The 13863-nt window shown below is 39.5% G+C and overlaps 1 protein-coding gene across 7 annotated transcripts in view; it reads left to right on the plus strand.

Moving 5' to 3' along the window:
• pde1ca (phosphodiesterase 1C, calmodulin-dependent a) overlaps nt 1-13863 on the plus strand; it is a 137358-nt gene that overhangs the window by 72167 nt on the left and 51328 nt on the right. The gene's annotated exons all lie outside the window — the stretch shown is intronic.

Consider the following 13863-nt stretch of genomic DNA (forward strand, 5'->3'; position numbering starts at 1 on the left):
AGTTCATGTTCTAAAACAGCATAAATAGCCACTTTTTTCCTCAGTATAGGGTTATTGTATCTGAATTCATGTGTTTGTGTGTGTGTGTTTGTGTGTGTGTGTGTGTGTGTGTGTGTGTGTGTGTGTGTGTGTGTGTGTGTGTGTGTGTGTGTGTGTGTGTGTGTGTGTAGTAATACAAAGGTATGCCAGGCAGACAGGGATGTGAGGGGCTGATGGATAGCAGCAGGATTAATAGCCTAGCTGATACCCCTACTACGTCATCTCTGACCTTGGTGATGGCCAGTAATTCTTATAATGAGAAACACACACACAGTAGTCCAAAAACCTGAGCCCACTAGTGAAAATGCTTCTGTATTGCATTCTTTTTTAATTTAATGCAGTATTTTTTTTCATTAAAGAGTATTATTTTTTTAATTTTAACATGAATTTCATTACAGTCTGCACTTGAGCTGGCATGGACTTTACAAGTTTTTGCAAAGACCTCTGATGAGTAAAGCACATTTATCTGAGAGTTGTCTAAACATGAGCTTCAGTGGAAGAGATAAAAAAAAATCTTTTTGTACAAAAGCCTTAATATGGTCAGTGTCACAAATGTGCCTGTATTTGCTTAGTGACCTAGAAATAGTACAGAATTCTGAATATACCTACATCATTTTACCTGCCATAACTTTTGTTTGATTTGAATTTTTCAAAGTTCAAAAAATTCTGTTTTTCTCTGGGTTCAGATGAAAATAAAACAGATGTTCAATGTGATCTCATTTTTTTGGACCTCAGTATGCATACACAAAATCACATTCTACACTCTGAAGTAAAAAAAGTAAAGACTCCTGCTGACATTACCCAGAAACAAAACAGAGGAAGTGCGTTGACCACAGCTGAATGCTGTCCAGCCAGCTAGCTGACATGCAGACATAAACAGCCAGAAGCAGCCTCTGCCTTTACTGACCTTCTTTGTGTGTCATGGCTTACGGACATGTGTATGTGCTTGTTGATCAGGGTTTGATGGCTTGGCAGGTGTAAGCGGGATCTGCGTGTGTGTGTGTGTGTGTGTGTGTGTGTGTGTGTGTGTGTGTGTGTGTGTGTGTGTGTGTGTGTGTGTGTGTGTGTCGGCGGTGGGGGGTGAAACCAGAGCATTTTCAGTTACTGATCTTATCTTGCCCATATTATTGAAAATTATTATTCCTTGATTTTATAAAAAATACAAAATTATCGTAGCATGTAAACATTGTTAACATTTCCAAAAGTAAAGTTCACTCCCCAGTCAATACAGGCCATATTTGAATTAATTGTCATTTGAATGAATTATTTTTATGATGTCCCAAAAAACGACACATTTATATATATCCACCCATTCAGCCTACAGCAGTTTAGCGTTGCACATTCATGCTGCGTGTTTCAGTTCAGACTGATTTTTGAATGAGGCACAATTGTACAGGGCAGGCAGTTAGAGCAGAGGCAATTTACATGTATTAGTACATCCTACAGTCTTAAAGTAACAAATATAGCCTAATTCTAAGGGATAGGGAGATGTTGCACAGTGTCCATCTAAAATTAATTTAGGCTATTTTTGGTTCATGAAACCACCCAAAGGTTGTAAGTGGACTTTAAGTGAAAAACACCAAATGTAAGAAAAAAATGTGGGATATAGGTCCCTAAAGATTTATTATTAAGGACCTTCTATGAATTATTATTGTCCCACATACATAGGACACTTTTTCAAACTCTCTCAAATGTACTTCTTACCATTGTTCTTGGTGGAGCAACATGCACTGTGACTGAAAAGTGCTACATTATCCTGCACAACACAAAGAATGTGCGTTTTTAAATTGAAAAATCGTCAAGTTTTGTGCTAAGCGTAAACAACAGGCACCATATATTCTTTACAGCTGACCGGTCAAGTTTGTGGATTCCTTGTCACACCCCCAATGGGGAGAACGAGTTCTTTTTGACAATTAATAGTATTCTGTTTTTTTTTCTATTATTTGTTTTGTTATACAACCTTAATCTGCATTCAAAAATGACACACCTAACTTTATTATGAGGTGTATCATTTTCGAAATGTTTATTGATAGTCTCAATCTTTCACATTGGTGTTTGCCTATTGTCAATCATATTTATTACCAGCCCCCTAAGAAGCCTGCTTCTTTTAAGATGATACGGGACATACCTTGAGTTTAAAAAGGCGTTGTCTTAATGCTACCTTATTTTAGTCCTGCAGAATGTACACTATATTTCCAAAAGTATTCACTCAGCCATCCAAATAATTGAATTTAGGTGTTCTAATCACTTCAATGGCCACTGGTGTATAAATCCACATAGGCATCCAGACTGCTTCTACAAACATTTATGAAAGAATGGGTGGCTTTCAGGAGCTCAGTGAATTCTAGCGTGGTACCGTGGTAGGATGCCACTAGTGCAACGAGTCCAGTCATGAAATTGCCTTGCTACTAAAAATTACAAAGTCAGCTGTCAGTGGTATTAAAGCAAAGTGGAAGCTACTGGGAATGACAGCAACTCAGCCATGAAGTGGTAGGCCACGTAAAATGACAGAGTGGGGTCAGCAGATGCTGAGGCACATAATGCGCAGAGGTCACCAAATTTCTGCAGACTCAATCACTACAGACCTCCGAACTTCATGTGGCCTTCAGATTAGCTCAAGAACAGTGTCTGACAATCCGATGGACGTGTCTGGGTTTTGGCGGTTGCCAGGAGAATGATAGTTGACAGCATTGTGCCAAGTGTAAAGTTTGGTGGTGGGGGGATTATGGTGTGGGGTTGTTGTTTAGGAGTTGGGCTCGGCCCATTGGTTCCAGTGAAAGGAACTCTTAATGCTTCAGCAGACCAAGAGATTTTGGACAATTTCATGCTCCCAACTTTGTGGGAACAGTTTGGAGATGGCCCCTTCCTGTTCCAACATGACTGCACACCAGTGCACAAAGCAAGGTCCATAAAGACATGGATGAGCGAGTTTGGTGTGGAAGAACTTGACTGGCCTGACTGAGTCCTGAGCTCAACTCCATAGAACACCATTGGGAGGAATTAGAGCAGGGACTGCGAGCCAGGTCTTCTCGTCCAACATCAGTTTTTCCCATAAACACACTCCTAACCCTTTTGGAAAGCCTTCCCAGAAGAGTTGAAGCTGTTACAGCTGCAAAGGGTGGGCCAACATCATATTAAACCCTATGGAATAAGAATGGGATGTCACTCAAGTTCATATGTGTATGAAGGCAGACGAGCAAATACTTTTTTATCAATATAGTGTAGCTCAAGAAAAATGAGAATCTAATTCAAATATCTTAGAGCTTTTTTTTTTTTAAGAAACCTCTTTAACCTACTTGTCTACATACACAGTAAAATCTAATGTAAACGAGTGAGTGACACTGCTGTAGCAGTTAAAAAATAGTGGGAGGATATATATATGCATGATGTGTGTGCATTTGTTGTCAGAGTAATTTCATTACACACAATTATCACTATGAGTCAGCTTTGTTTAGATTTCTGTCACATTCACACTCCCATGACATCCCTTGTCCAGACCCAGACCCCAGTGGAAATCGTCTCCTCTCTTCTGATTCACATGCTCATACGTTCATTGAGAACTTGCCCTGCCCGCTAATAGTGTTGACCAGTGCTAACTCTATTCAAATCCACGCTAAGTTCATCTAATGCAGTTACAATGGACCAAATGAGATGTTCCATGAACTACAGCAGTGATCTACTGTAAGATGACTCATAGACGCAAATGACTATTACATTGTGGAACAGGTTCATCTGTAATCAGCCTGGCATGAGGAGGTGAGGATGCTGAGAGCTGGAGAGGGAGAGGGAGAGAGAGAGAGAGAGAGAGAGAGAGGGAGAGAGAGGGAAAGAGGGAGAGCTCCGTTTGAATCCCAGTCATACAGGGGATAGAATAACAAAGTCTGCAGCTGAAGCACAGGGCAGCCTCGCCAAACTCCTGTTGAGGTGGAAGTAATCAGGTGTTCAGCTAGGCCTTGGCAACATTTCACTTACATCTCATCAGTAGAATTCTCATTACAATTTTTGGAGTGCCTTGTATTCTGCAATCCTGTAGGAAAAGCAAATAATCAGAGAAAAGTTTTCAGAATGTTAATTAGTTGCTCTTATGTTTTCTTGCTGTTGCACATTAATCATACCTCTAATACTAATCATAATAGCTAATATTAATATTAATCATATATCTAATACTAATATTTCATGATCATATCTTATGCTTTTAATGACATCCCTAGTCACCTCTATCTCAAGCCTAACTCTCAATCAGAACATCTTTCTGCACACAGATTAAGCCTAATGTTGGACAACTGAAAATCCCGTTTCATGCATAGCCATGAAACTGTTCCATTACTCCTTTGCCTTGCAGTTTATTTCTTGGCATCATATTTTTGACAAGGGAAAAAATCTGGTTAAATGGTAGTAGGAGCACTTCCATCTGAATGCCAGTCTCTCCCTGCCTTTTCGCTTGTTACATGAGTCATCCTGCTAACAGATTCACACTAAAGTGAATGATAGCATGCAAGTGCAGCCTTTCCTTTGACGATGCAGCCAAACTCTTCAAAGCGAGGACTTTCTCATGTCCACTCTGCTAATATGATCTTATGGACTCTGGATCTTTTTCCCCTCTGTTGCATTATAGTGCTCTCTGTCCATTGCTTTCTGTGTGCTGAAGATAATTTCAGGTAGTATGCAACACTGCACTGTGTTATGTGATCCAAAATGGCTTTTACAGGCACACTACACAATGCCCCTGTTTATTTTTATTCAGGCAGTTACATGACAAAGGTAAAGTTATTTCTGTTGGTGTTGCACATTCATGTGATTACAGGGCCTGATTAAACCAGTCTCCTGATTTGTCTCTTGATTCTACTGTCATTTCCTAATTAATTTAATAGAAACGCAGCTAATCTGTCATATTTAGCAGTTTAACGTCAATTAGTTTAGAGTGTTCTATAGCCTTTTGAGTTGGAGTCTCTCAGAAATCAATCCATAACTCTGTGGTCGTGCATTTTGAAGTACTCTTCTTATCTGGTGCCATTGATTGCAAGTTTTAGTTCTACAGTAAGACTTCTTCTTGTCTTTGATGAAGCTCATGTGAATTTGAATCCCTATTCTCTATACTGAGATGAAAGGTTCTAGATGCTGGAAGGGTTCTGAACTGTCCATATGGCCTGCTTCTCTGCCATCTTTGGAGGGGGTAGAAAAACACAATGTAAAATGACTCTGTACATTTACAGCTACTGAAATGAGTCAAAGCAGTCAAATTTTCTAACAATATAAAAAAGATATGTTTTTATTAAAGTCAGTGTTTTTCCATTTTTGTTATTCAAAACTACAAACATTACATAAATGTTAGCGTATTATTAGAGAGCAAGCTCCTCTAATAATGTTCGTAGATTTAGAGTTGAAGCACTTACTAAAAGAGAAAAAATGTTGCAAGCATGTCTTACAAGCTTCAAATGTTACAGTTTAGGCTAAAGCCTTCATAGTAGTATTAAATCCAGTGTACAAAAATGAGTCTACACCACTGTTAGTTTAGCGGTAATGTAACATTTCAAATAGACAGCTGAAATTAGCATGATCGTAGTGGTGTTAACCAGATACTGAAAAAAAGAATACTTACAAAGTGAATGATTGTATATTAAACACTGCTGTATAATGACATATTTGACCAACAGTTAGTGAACTCACTAGGTTATCCTGGTTGTTATTATGCAAACTAAGCTAGCAGGCTATTCAGTAGCTAGGTAGCATTAGCATTAACCAGTTTTACAACTAGTTTAGGAATAACTAGTTTAGGAATGCATCTACCCTGGCTACAGATATTAATGCAGCTCAGCCAGCAACTTTTAATAATGGAAAAAGTTCAATGACAGTGGAGATGACTGGTCAGTTTCTGCTCCAAATAAGCACCTTTGGCACTTTGTTTTACAATAAAGCTGATGATACTGTATCTTATGATGTATTATTATAATTGTAATATTGTTACAGTAGTGTTACAGTTCCCATACAGTAAGGTATATGATGAATGGATACTGTATAAAACTGTGCATGATATGGCATGGACATGTTACTGAGGTCAAAGTTTACTTATGCCAGTAATAAACAGATTCAGATTTTTTAATGTCCAGTAACACTTTGTTTGAAAGAGCATAATAAGGTAGAAAAGAGAAATAAAAGTTCAGTTGGATAAACGAAATGAACACCAGTTATATGAGTAATATTTAGCAAGCACTAATGTGAAGCCATCTGGGAGATCATCTATAAATCGAACATCTATAAATTGCTAGCCCATTGCCAGTGCTATGTCACAGACTTTACACCTTTGGGCTGCCAACTGTGCATAATTCACAAAAATTAATTGAACAATTGCAATTAATTGCAGCCTGTTTATGTTCCGATATTTTTCTGGATATTGGAGAAGCCATATGCTAATCAGTGCTGTATGCTTTCTGATTGCATTTGGCATGCTCAGGGTTTCAGCCATCACACTAGTACTAATGTTTTTTATACTACTTGTCTCTTGACCCAAACTCATTTTAAGCCATTGAGAAACGGCTCACAGAGCGCATGAAGGATTTAATGGACGTCAGTGTGGCCTTTTCTGATAATCTAATTAGGGCTGGCTGCCCAGTTGGAGGCAGCTCATATCCACACACAGCCATTCTGGAGTCCTGTACCCCGTCGCTAGCTCAATCTGTTTTTCACACATGGTGTAATAAATGTGATGCTCAAACCTAGCAGAATTCCATCCAGATGGATTTTGTTTACAGATCCTTATCAGGTTTCTTTTTTTTTCTTTCTTTCTTTTTTCTTGTTCCCCTGTTTTTTACCTTTGGGTTCTGCACTTTTGTTTTGAATAATCATCCACAACTAACTGGCTGGTTAAAATGTGTCCATTTTGCAAGTCAAGTCACCTCCTCTTGATGTTTGCATCAGTGTTATTTTGGAAAAATCCTGAGAGAGTGCAGTTGAGAACAGTTTTGAAATGCCAGCTCATAATGAGGGGAGATAAATATTTAGCTACCACTAACAATGTACAAATACCTTTCATGCATCTAAATGGACTGCAGTGTTTCAACATTTAGACAATAACATCACAAACCCAGAGTTTGTCAGTTATCTGGCTCTGCACTATGTAGCGTGCCTCCTAAGAGGAGCTGTTCATAGTGCAGCAAGAATGCCTGCATCTCTGACAGATCTTGCCTTATCTTGCCTCTCTGCTGACTGGTTTTAGCTTGTTAATTGATCACTTCACAGCCTGCGAATCATATACCACACACCTGATAATTAAACCAGATAATTACTCACGCAAAAAGTGACATATTTACCCAGTGATTGCACCACTTTCCCTCACCCACGGACTCATGGTTCTGTTGCTATGTGTGACATGAATATAAAGCAGAATGATTAAAGCGGCTCCAAAACAGAGGGCCTGTCATTGACATTGTCATTTAGTACACTTCACGCATCAATTCTTTCACTCCATCAAAGACCCCAAATGCTACCCCCACCCTCTCAACATCCCCAACCCACCCCCCCACCCCGCCACCTCACCCATCTTCAGAACTGATGTCCTTCTATGGGTTTCCCTCATGGTTGCCTGGAGCTTGTGGGAATTAAAAGTGTGGTAATTGCGGAACAGAGTGAAGGTGATTGTGAAGAGACTTCTCTCTGATCTGTCCCTCTCTTCCACTCCAACTCTGCCTGCAGTAAGAGCGAGAGCAAAAATGAGTTTGGGTTTATCTTGCAGTGCAGGGAGCGTGCTCGCCTCGGCCTCCCCAGGTGCTTTTCACACAATAGAAAAATGAGACAGGAGTACCGACAAACTCTCCATTCATGACAGCTTCTGTTCACGTTGCCACCTGTCAAATGAGAAATGATTGCAGACTTCAGGCTTCAGAATACTGCCATTTTAATGGACATGCTCAAGGCAAGCCAAGAAGCTACAGTGTGAGGAGCTGATATTTGGTGCACATATAAATGCAAATCGAAAAATAGAAAACAGCTCTGAAAAAGATTTCTAAAGTGCTACACAGTATGAAAAAGTGTCTACATCAATCATCAACATCTCTCTTATTTTTAGATGAGCAGTATTTATTATGTTATTAAGTGTTTATTAAGTATAGAAAGAATTAAGGTTAATGCTTCCAGTGCTTTTTTTGATGATGAGAGAACAAGCAACGTCCAAAAGCATGGTGGTTTCAGCCAGTCTGTCTCTAAGCAGCAGACAGTCAGTTCTGGTGACTTGCAGAAATGCATTTAGTGAGTACAGCAATTATGGATGATAGAATGGTGATAGAAAGTGTGAACCTTGAAACATCCGAGCATGAGAGAAATGAACAACCAGCCAGCAGAATATTATTCATTCTGTCCCATCAGTTCTGCAGGAGGGCTCATAAGAAACATTTTAGTGAGGATTAGAGATTTTGTGGAGCTAGTAAATGGGAACTGTTAATTTCTTTTTGATTGATATTGTACTGACTTTTGAGAAAAGGAAGGTTTAAAATGAAGTACTATTCAGTTACAGCATAGTAATGTTTGGGCAACACTGGGATAATTGTTAGTGCCTTTGGAAACAGTAATGTACAACAATCAGGACTACATGCAATTGCAAATGTATGCCATCAGACAGTTAATGATATCCTGTGGTAACTTAACCCTTCAGGCTTCTGTATCTTTAAACATTAATTTATTCACCATTTCTCTTTCTCTCTCTCTCTCTCTCTCTCTCTCTCTCTCTCTCTCTCTCTCTATCTATCTATCTATCTCTCTCTCTCTCTCTCTCTCTCTCTCTCTCTCTCTCTCTCTCTCTCTCTCTCTCTTTCTCTCCTTCTTCTCCATCCTGTTCTGCTGCTCCTGGTCATTGCTTGGACATGATAGAGAGTCCATGACCCTGCTCCACATTACAATGCAGATAGTTGGAGGAAATGCAGACTTAACCTTCTGACAGCTCCGAAACACTGCTGTTGGAGGAAAGCAACATGCCTTTCTCTTCTGGGGAGATAGTAGTTCTGCCCTTGGCAGCAGGGCCAAAGAGCTGTTGCTCTGCAGAACTAACCCAGCTGGGCTGGATTTGGCCACAGTTGACTGATTGTACACAAAACGGCATATCAAGGGCCCAGGTCGTGGGAGCGCAGCAGGGGTAACGTGAAAATGCTTTATTTGTGACAGCACTCCAGCCCCAGAGCCAACAACTACAACATCACTCACAGGAAACCATGTCAACTTTTGGCCTTTGTTCTCCACAGAGGTTTGCACTCTCAAGCTTGATAGACGCTTGAGTTTTGTAATTGATTTTCTTTGGTCTTTTGCCTGTCTTCATGAACGTAATGTGTTTTAGCTTTGCTTTTGCATAGTGTAAGATTTTGCTTAGCAATGCAGTAACATGTACAGTCAGCTATATTATGTGGTGGACTAAATGTGCAATATGTATGTGTGATGATGTGGTTCAAACTGTTCACAAATCAGTTATTCAGGTCAGAGAGCCATTAAGAATGGGCTAAGCAATGTGGAAAACATGTTCCACTGAATGTTTCCCTGAATAGACGTGTCATTGATAGTCATTTCAGCCAAGGCTGTGAATCTTCCTGTCATGTAAGTGACTGATTTTCTGCATTATCTCCCTCAAGTGGAGACTTTTGAAATGTCACTTTGCCATGAAAAGATGTGACCCAGACAGAATTGCTTACATCACGTGCTCTGAAAGCAGGTTTGGAGCTGGCATTTTCTGTACTATTTGATGAAACTGAAGGCAATATTCTTCTCTGCCAACTCATAGTTTTACCTTCTACATAAACTATAATCCCCACCTTTTCCATATCACCCAGAGAAACAAACATGCAGTAATATTATTACTACAACACTAGTTCAACACTAAACCTATTACACGTGATGGATTCATTTTGCTTCACTGCAGAGTCCCACTGATGCCAATAGCCGAGTCCCTTCCACTCTGTTGTGTGCCGGCCCCTGGAGAAATGATGTCAATACTGGGGCAATACAGAAGGATGTTTTTTCTCCAATGCAGACCCTTTGAACCTGCTGCTGCGCTGGCGAAATGTCATATTGTGAAGCAGTAGTAAATAAATTCTTTCCCCAGTCGACACTTTGTCACCCAGACACAACACTTTCTAAGCACGTGGAGCTTCCATTGTTTTTGCTTACCATCTGTGGTTATGTGTGTGTGTGTGTGTGTGTGTGTGTGTGTGTGTGCATGTGTGTGTGTGTGTGTGCGTGTGTGTGTGTGTGTGTGTGTGTGTGTGTGTTTACTGTAGCCAATCCAAGGCACCTCCTACATATACAGACACACTCACACACACACACACACACACGCACACACACACACACACAAACTTAAACTTGTACTTCTAACCTGAGGGCAAAAGGCTGACTGATTAAAGCTTACTTACTGGCAAAGTTGAGTGAGGAGCTCAGTTGAACTTGGCCTTCGGTATACAGCTCTGTATATTGCCTTTGGGTGTCATTAAACCAGGGACGGATCTTGGACTTGGGAGACCCCTAGGTACAAGAATCTTTAGAGACCCCCCTCACTCCAACACTAACACGTAAAAAATGAAAGACCTCAATAATGAGAATAACCAATATTTAACAAAGTTTCTTGGGTTTTTGTTATTCATAAACATATTAAACCCTATCAATGTGCAATATTATATTTTTGTGTTAGATTCAAAGATTTTTGTAGAATATTTAAAGCAAGATTTTTTTCTCTTTTCTTTTTCTTCCAAGGCAAACTGAGTCATAATGCAAAAAGAGACATAGCCTTGGACAAATGGAAGGGTAAATGCTAACATCCCATTTGAATGCCAACAACAATATTGGTCACTAAAAACTGAAACAAAAATAAGCCTAAAAACAGAGAACATGTCTGTCTTAATTTTATTTAATTACTCAATTTATTAGTCTAAACCAAAGGATTAATACTTGAGTAAAATAATTACTCAAGTAAATGTACATTCCCTAAAAACAAGTTGAGAAGAAGTACAAAGGTATTTTGTCAAAGAACAACATGAGGATTGAATAACTTGTACAACTTCAGGAACTTCCTAGTACAACTTGTACAACTACTGCAACATCTTAGTAAATCCCCCATATATCATCTTAGGAGCTGAAGTTTGTTATGCTCTGTTTTTCTCTTTTTGGGATTCTTTTAATCCAAAATAAAATACTAAAGTCAGACTGACAAATCTCATAAACATAATGAAATTAAACACACAAAAAAGGAAATGTAGCCACAAGCAGCAATGTGCAAGGTCCAACAACAAATCAACTCAATAAGGTCTATTATGCTGGACTGGGACCTTTTTTGTGTAAGGTAGAAAATTGATAGAGATACAGTTCATCAAAAGTTCTTCATGTGTCATGATTATTAACCATGTTTTGACATTGACATAACATGCAGATAAATAAGTCAAATTGACAGACAACCATTTCAATTTCTGATGTAAATTGTAACTGGAAAGAAAATGGTGACAATTTGATTTTTTTTTTTTATTTTAAGTCTCATTGTGTGCTGCTGTGCCTCCTGAAGGCCAATATTTTGAGGCGTTGGAAATTCAATTTAATTCAGAATTGCCAAGGCCACAATGATTGATTAATATGTGATGTTCAGCAATTATTTACTTATACATGCTGCAGATTATTTGAAGGCCAATTCTGAAATGATCATATAAAAATCCTAAAACATTTCAAGTTTCATGCCAAATGGGCAACTTTAAGCCTGTAAAATGCCTGCTGAAATCTGATTTAAATGTTAAATCTTAAAGATGCAGCATGCAAAATTTCAGCTTGATTGAATGTACAGGTGGTGGGAAACAGGGAAACGGCCACTTTGGTTTCGTCTGCCCCCCCTTTTACAATCACCAAACTTGACATAAGCTCCCTCAGAATCTGTTGTTACACAAGCATAGTGATCACACAAGTGATTCTGAGCCAACAAAATTGGGATCTGTCTAGGGACCTTTGGTGCGTGGACCCCTAATTGGTAACTATATATGAATGTCTAAAATCTAATGGTCACAATGTCTCCTCCCTGGAAAGACTCTTTGGGCCTGCCCAGTCTGAAATTGCTCATTTCAGCTCCTGCTCCTTTCTGACTACACACCTCAATTAGCATACACTAATTAGTCTCATTAAGTTACATACATATACCACTTAATTTGGCCTTGTGCTAGTATCACCAAAGCTGGACAGTTTAAAACTGGATAAATGTAGCCTGGTCGCCTGTAGCCTGCAACTTGACTTTGGGTTTACTAATACCAGTCAGTCATCCCTTCAATGCCCCAGCCTATTGAGTATTGATGCATCTCTTAATGGCCACAATTTTACTAGTTTTCTAATGGCTAATTCTAGCATGGCAATGCATCATGTCACAAAGCAAAAGCCATCTTATGAACATGACAGTGTTCTTCAGTGGCTTTCCTAGTCACTAGGTCTGAATAGAATAAAACATGTTTTGGGATTTGGATGAATACCATGAATTGCACCTACAAACCTAGTAACTGTAAATACAAACCGACATGCTCAAACAGCTGTATATACAATTTATGTCTAAAAGTACCTGGACACCACTTCTGATTAGCACACCACAGCTACTTTAAGGTGCACCCATTGCTGGCACAACCATTCAGTTGCGCTCACACAGTTGAATAACTTAAACAATCTCCATAGAAAAGCATTACCAATAGAATGGGATGCTCTGGAGCAGCCACAAATGAGCATAGGGTCACCATGTCCAGTGACCAATGTTGGCTAAAGAAGTATAATGCTTCTCAGCTTTGGGCTGTGGAACAGTGAAACTGTGTTCTCTGGAGTCACAGCTCCATCCAGTACCTTTGGGATGAGTTGGAGTGGTGTTTGTGATCCAGAACTAATCATCCGACACCAGTACCAAGACATCACTATTGCTAGACATAGAGTAGACATAGAGTATCTTCTGGTTGGCTCTAAGATTTGGTATTATTCCTTTTCCCCCATGATTTGACATGAACTGATTTGCATACGAAAACAGGATCTAGAGCTTGGTTAATTATTTAAAGCTTTAGTTGAGGCAATTGACTGACATGAAAAATAATTGTGTTTTGGGGAGAGCAAGTGAATACTAAATACTCACTGAATCTTGGAACTGTTTAAATGATTGATCCTGAGTTTTGTTCTGCTGTGTTTGGCTGTCAGGAAATCAGAGGGACAGGCCACTTTTAGTAATCCATACAAACTGCCTTCAGGCTGAAAGTGTAGATGGAGGTGGAAACCAGGAGCCTGAGTAAATGAACAACCATTCTACTTTTAGGCTGTAATCAAATCAGTCAGTGGGATGGATTCAACATTTAGACCTACAATAAAATTCTATGCTTTCCTTGCTAAGGCAGCAATTTTTTGTGAAACAAAAGAAAAGCCATGATTGTAAATTAGACCAGCTCAACCTCAAGCTGAATTTAAGATAATGGCAAAGTCTAGTCAATGGTATAATATCTTTTAATGACTGACTTTGGTCAAGAACAGCACACATAGACCTCATCAAGTCTGGAATTGATTTATGTTGATATGTCCATGCCTGTAAATGCCGGCATATGCTGGCTACATGTTAGGAATGAGTCAGGCTTTCCTTAACTGCATCTCAATCCCCATATGGGCTTTTCCACAGATCCGACCACTACACAGGGTTCCAGGCAGACCTGCCCCAGTTGTCCTGAGCCCAGAGAGAGTATATTGATGTGAGCTCTGGCTCACACAGCCTGACCATCCGTGTACCCAGGGCACCCTCACTCAGAGAATTAGTGTAGCAGTGGACAGAGACCCAGCTCCACACTGCATCAGTTTACTCGGAAG

The sequence above is a fragment of the Pygocentrus nattereri genome, chromosome 3 (genome assembly GCF_015220715.1).
Source record: "Pygocentrus nattereri isolate fPygNat1 chromosome 3, fPygNat1.pri, whole genome shotgun sequence".
In the NCBI taxonomy this organism is placed as follows: Eukaryota; Metazoa; Chordata; class Actinopteri; order Characiformes; family Serrasalmidae; genus Pygocentrus; species Pygocentrus nattereri.